Genomic DNA, 6,991 nt, shown 5'->3' with positions numbered 1-6,991 from the left:
CAAACAAAACAACATTTCTACACAAAATAATTGACGATTTTTTTCCAATTTTTCGATGTTATGTGTCCGAGAGATCACTCTTTCTATCGGTACCACGTCTGTGCCTATGCGATGTGGATGGCAAAAGTTTTTAAGTGGACATACGAACACACAAACAAACCAACGTTTATATGTCCTTTATATAATAAACTGGCGTGGATACCTGGCGTTGCCCAGGTCGACATGAAGTTCAGTTTTGACACAGCTGTTATACTAAGTATATTGAGCAGTTCCATCGTTAACCTCGCAACAATTTAAAAACTAAAAGAACGGATAAAAACACGAAAATGTAATCGCCCAAAAAAAAAAGAAGTACATGACAACCTCCCAACCAGATATTTCGGCAGAAGGGATATGAGGAAAAGAAGACATAAAGCTAGGTTTGAACACAGCTGGTATACTAAGGATGTTGAGCAACCCCCAGAAAAGTATGGAAGTTCAACCAGATATCGCCCCCTAAAATAAACAATAAATGAATCAAAACAACTATTCTTTCAATCAAAGTAGCAGCAAGTGCTGTTTGACCGAAAAAGAAAAAAATTAGGATGGTGAGGTACTATTGCCTCTGTCAAAAGTTTTCGCAAAACATACAAACACACACACACACACACACACACACACACGCATTTTGCCTTTTATATATACAGACTATAACTTGTGTAAGGTTTAATTATTTAATAAGACGGCTCAACAAGAACTTTATTAGACTTGAAAATGAACATGTTATAGTCAGCAGAGAAGCAGCCCCGTGGTATTGTGTTCCACAGGCGGACAATTCTAGGACGAAAACTGTGCTCATAGAATTTTTGTTTAGTTTTAGGTATAGAAAAAAAGTGTGAGAAATTATTGACAGTAGTTGTAGTAAGATGAGTATTGTTGCAAATGTTTTTCAGGGGAGGGAACCATAGATTGAAGCTCAGTCAAGCACCTACCATGAAAATGATGATAGAGTGGAGATAGGCTCGCAAGGATTTTTTCTGTGAGAAAAAGAAAGTAGGGAGGCAAATATGTTCTCGCCAACTACATTTCGAAAATAGTTTGGAATCTTAACATTTGTTTGAGTTTTAGCTGAGGAACTGACAGTTCATAATCTCACAACTACTCTTTCAACTGGCTACTTACAATGTGTCAACGATATGGCGTCATTCAGCTGTTTACAATGGCAAAAAGAATTGGTAGACTGTAACATTACAAATGGAATTTATGACAATAGAATAGATTAGTATAGTTTTCTTAAAACATTGTTTAGAGTGTATATAAAGGTAATTTTTAGAAAGTAATACAATGCAGACGTGTAATGGATAGACCCAAATGCAATCAAATTAAGATATATAACGGTGGAATAAGTTATGTAGATTCCACTTTTTATTAATTATATATATATATATATATATATATATATATATATATATATATATATATATATATATATATACTTAATTTACTCACATAAAATTAATATACGAAAGTATAGATTTATGCGTGAACTTTAAGTATTTACTTCAAAAGTGCTCAATATGTAGGTAGAGCTAGTTAGTAATTTATAAAATATATATGGCGATTAAGCTACACTGAATATTCGGCGTTTCATCCACTCTAGGACTTCTCAGGCTTATGCGCCTGAGGAGCCCTAGAGTGGATGAAACGCCGAATATTGTGTAGCTTAATCGCCATATATATTTTATAAATTACTATATATATATATATATATATATATATATATATATATATATATATATATATATATATATATATATATATAATGTCCTAGTCGCTTTCGCCATTTTTAATATACTCTGGTTTCCTTTTTGAAAATGGGAGGTGCATACCACCAACAGACTTTATATACATCGGACATACCAATAACTTGGTAGCAAATTAATTATGTAATGAGAGGAGGAGTGATAAATGAATAAATAATTAGATATTTTCTCTACACAAACATAACCCGTTTGTTTGCTTTTCCTTCCTTTCCTCTTGTGGTTCCGGTCCTTTCCACAATGCTCTTGGCTTTTTAAAACTTCCATGAGCTTAACCTTTTTGGCTAGGATCATCCTGAAAGTATTACCTCAATGTAATATCTGACAGGACAATTCAAAGGTAAAATCATTGAACTTTGACCCCTTAACAGCCAAATTTCTGGTCGAAAATCGATTAAAACGATTTTCCCAAATCTCAATACGTCTTATGTCAAATCTCGAGTCTGTAGACTGAAAATTGACAGAGTAGTTTAGTAGAGAAATGTACACACACAGACATACACACACACACACACACACAATTTCACTTTTATAGATAATCAGAATCCTGACGAAAATAGGGACACAGATTAATTAATCGTATGGTACCAAGTCTTACAGAATATTTTTTGGAGGTAACATGAAATAAGACAATCCCAGCCAAAAAGAAAACAGCTCGATTTAATGGAATTTATAGTTTTTTTGTTGTTTAAATTTCGTTCAGAAAAATATTTTTCGGAACAGAAATTTATTGTTTGAATAAAGTTCAGGTTTTTTTTCTTTAACCCATGGATTTTTCGATGTCAGCTCATCCCCTCAGAGGAAAAGTAATTAACAAATATTAGATCTAATTCAAAATAATTTTGCTATTTAGAACACACAAAGAAAATATATTAAAGGTTAATTACATCTTTTTAAGGGACATAGATAAAGAGAAAATAAAAGTAGAAACAATAAAAGGATATGAATTTATGGTATCCGGGTGTCGTGATAATTCTTGTATAGAGTGGTATACTGTGTGGTCAGAGTCCGAGTTTGTTGAATAAATCCACATTATAGGTAAAATTTCAATTTATTGTAAAGCATTTTTGTTCCTTAGTGATAATCCTTTGAGTATGGAAAGTCCGAGAATTTTTCCGCCTCATTTTTAGATGGTACGGTCCTTGTATGAAGTGTCCACTGGAAGCTATTCTCTATTATACAGGATAACCCAAAAAAAACAAAAGCTAAATGGAGGCCATCTAGAACATATGCTGTAGAACAGAGAAAAAAAGGCCAAAGACCCTAATGTTTTGATGTGATGTTTTGAATATAATAAACTAGTTATGACCAAAGTTTCATTTCATTCGGACAAAACACTAAGAAATGGAGCCTAATTAGAGTTGGGGCCTATTGTTTTTTTTTGGGGGGGGGGGGGGAATCACCCTGTATTATATACTAGGAGGACCTGTTAACCGACGTTGCCCGGTGAAAGCCATGTAAAAAAAGGTAAAGTACAGTTGTTGTTTGTGGCCACCTCCCCCAATCCCCCAAGAACGGTTTTCGGAATACACCCCCCAATCTTTGCAAATGAGTTACAGTGCAGAATACAGGTATTTATATCTTGAAAAGTACCTGTCTACGCCAAATATAAATGATCTTGTCCTAATGAGTATATTGGATAACTTATAAAACTCGTCATTCTCAAGGAAATTGAGGAGTTGAATCTAATGTAAAAAGTTCCCTGCCAAAACAAAAATTTAAAAGAAGCCGAAAGTGTAAAAAGTTGTAGAAGCCAAAAAGTGGGAAAAACAAAAGAAACATAGGCCTCCACGCTCCCAAAAATAGGTTCCCTTAAACTTAAATATACATTATTTCCCCTACCCCCCCCCTCTCCCTAAAGAAACCCTGGGCGGACGGTCTGCAAATCACCGCCCCCCCCTCCACCACCACCACCACCACCACCACCAAGTGAATAACGTGAAAATGGTGTTTTTCTTTTACGTTGTTCCTTGGTAATGGTCAATGTTACTTTCAATGTATATAAGGAAACACACTTAATCATTGTTAAGAGAGAGAGAGAGAGAGAGAGAGAGAGAAAGAGAGAGAGAGAGTGTGTGAGAGAGAGAGAGAGAACGAACATCTTGAATATTGAAATACTCATATCTTTGGTTCTATGGGATGAAACTACATGAAAATTTGCATTTTTTTTTTTTTTTTGAAGATAATGATACTATTCTATGGGTAAAATTTTATGACAATTGGTAAAAAAGAACCTATATTTTCAAACCAGTCTGCCCAAATTTATATATTATTTAGTTGGAATCCATTATAGAGATGACTCTTATTTATTAATTTATTTATTGCGGACTATTATCCTCATCTTCCTTATTGATTGTTGTTTCACAACGTTTCAGCCAACTATTTCTCCTTGCCTTCGTCAGGTGATAACAGCGACGGGATAGGAACTCCGAATCTCTTAACTGCATTCTCAGCAATTACTGCCATCCATAGTTGTTGTTGTCTCACCACATTTTGTCTGAATATAGTGATTTTAATCCTATCCAAAGCCGGCCAGAGGCTTACTTGGACAAAACGTAGTAAGACGACAACAACTATGGAAGGCAGTAAAATAACACTCAAGATTGTAAAGTGGACTTAAATCTACAGAGTCCGAAACTAGTGCTGAATTTATAACACTGCATGACAACCAATGTTACTCATGCTGCATTGTGGGATCGGACTCGTTGGTTTGTGCCTGATTGGATTTTGGTTATCCACCTCCATATCTGTGTCAGATGTGTCGTCTGTCATTACTACGTCATCATCTGTCTTTTCCACATCCATCCTCTCGTGTATGTCACACGGGAATATGCTGTCCTCTATTCTTGGACTTTGGGAAGGTGATTTAAGGGGTGGTTGCACAAATGACTAATCTGGCGTATCCATGATAGGTTGAATCTTCCGTACGTGCAGAATCAACCCCTCTCTGCATTACATACTGCTGCAGCCTTCCCTGATGATAGTGGAGCAACTTCAATCCAGCCAGTGTATTATCGATTAAAATGACGATTACAGAGTGTGATCCTGCCGCTTCCATCCAACCATATCCAGTATTATCTATCACCTATCCTCTCGACAACTCTCCCCATTTTTGTCCATCATTGCGGATTCTGTACCTGAATGGATTCGCCAATCTGAAGCTGTTGTACTGTTCTTTGTTTAGCACATGCCTTTTTGCTATCAGCCTTTCTCTTAATTCTTCGGGTTTCTGTCCACCACTTGTGAATCCAGTGCTTCTCGTGAAGTATAGGGAGGTGATCCCTTATTGTTCGACCATATAACATTTTGGCTGATGATAATCCGATGTCCTGGTGGGGCGTGTTTCTATGAGTCATCATCACCCGTGCTGCTCGATCGTGACATAGGTGGCCGTAGCCATCAATGCAGTTCATGAGCATTCTTTTGGCTGTTTTTACGGCCAGTTCAGCTTGGCCATTAGTTTGGGGATAATGCGCAGATGATATACGTCTCTTTATGCCCCAGTCTCCTAGGAATGATTTATACTCCAATGAGTTGAATGGTGGCCCTCCGTCAAATGATATCTTCTCCGGTACACCATACATGCAGAACCAATCCCTCAATGCATCGCATACTGCTGCAGTCTTCCCTAATGGTAGCAGAACAACTTAAATCCAGCCAGTGTATTGGTTTGCATGTAACTCTTCCCATGCATATCCAGTAGGTCCGTGACAGACTTTTGGAATGGGAATTCTAGGTTTAAGTGTTGTATTAGTGGTTTTCTCAGTTAGGATGGAGCGATCGAATTGCATTTTGGATATTATGCCCTTATTTATCAGACACTAGCATCTAGATCAGGCCAAAATGATCTTCGTTTAGCGTTAGGTAACATCCCATTCACCCGTTGATGGGCGGAGTTCAGTGCCTCTAGTACCTCAGCTCTAAGCTGTTTGGTATTAGAATTTTATCCTCTTTTATGGGTACCCCTTCCAAACAAAATAGTTGGTCTGCCATCACTCAGAATTGCCAGACTTTCGGTGGTAGTTCATGTTGTGGCTTCGGGCACCCGTCTCGTATATATATCACTAACTTTGGCATTCCTCTTTAGTGGCTGCAGTTGCCACGATTCTATCCGAGGTTATAGCTTTAAATTTGGGGTCATATGTGGCTGTGATTGATGCTTGCATGGCCTCCTCGATCTGCTGAATAGTATTGGTGGTCCTTAATCTGCTATGTCTTGTAGGTGCCAGGTATTGAGAAGTGCAGTCTGGTGCAGTATTAAGTTTTCCAAGAATGTGCTTGATCCAGAAACAAACATCCTACAAGACTCCAATCTGTATATCAATGCCAGTGCTTCATCCTCTATGGAGGAGTAGAGAGATTCTACATCCTTTGTAAAATCATTTTCCAGAGATCCTTACCACATTCGGGTCCTAGTTCCATTGGGCATTGGCAGTGTTTCTGAAACAGAAAATACCTGATGCCAACCTTGCTATAGCCCGTTGAGAGGCAATTCGCCCTGTTCATCTCGAATGTTTAGAGCCTCTCCTTGATATCTAGAACAATGTTTTTTTTTACTCTTCGAAAAGCTCGTTTAGAGTAGTATCCCAACAGAATTTGCGGTCCTACGTGTGCAACAATTCTTGAAAGGGGGGCATGATATTGGCTTGTGAAAATGCATATGATACCTGGTTAGCCAATCCAAACCATGACCTGATGCCAGTGATGTTCGTTGGCGTCAGGAAGTTGAGAATAGCTTCAGTGATTTTTTTATGTGGCCTTACACCATCAGCCGTTATTAAAAAGCCAGTAAATTTGACTTCCTCACCTGCAAATTGAAACTTATTGCGATTGAAGATAATTCTATTTCTGCCGCAATGAGTGATATAGTCCATTGTGTGCCAGAAAGCAGATTCCATAGTTTTATCCTAAAGAAGGCTATCATCAATGCAACGAATCCTTCAGAGCATGTCTACCATAATGCCATCAAACTGGCAAGTGCACCCATCACCAGAAGCATGGAAACCTTGGAGTGCTCTAAGGTACCGATAATAGCCACACTCTGTTATGAATGTGGTTGTGTCTCGGGCCGTTAAGGAGAGCAATAAACTGTGATATCTGTTCCATGCATCTAACACTATTTTCTTGATTTGTGTGGGGGCAACAGACTTGATTAAATGGGGACGGAGTGTGATGGGTTTCCCTCATCGTTG

This window comes from Euprymna scolopes, chromosome 27, assembly GCF_053919585.1.
Source record: "Euprymna scolopes isolate OS-2025 chromosome 27, ASM5391958v1, whole genome shotgun sequence".
Lineage (NCBI taxonomy): Eukaryota > Metazoa > Mollusca > Cephalopoda > Sepiida > Sepiolidae > Euprymna > Euprymna scolopes.
This window is presented reverse-complemented; position numbering follows the sequence as displayed.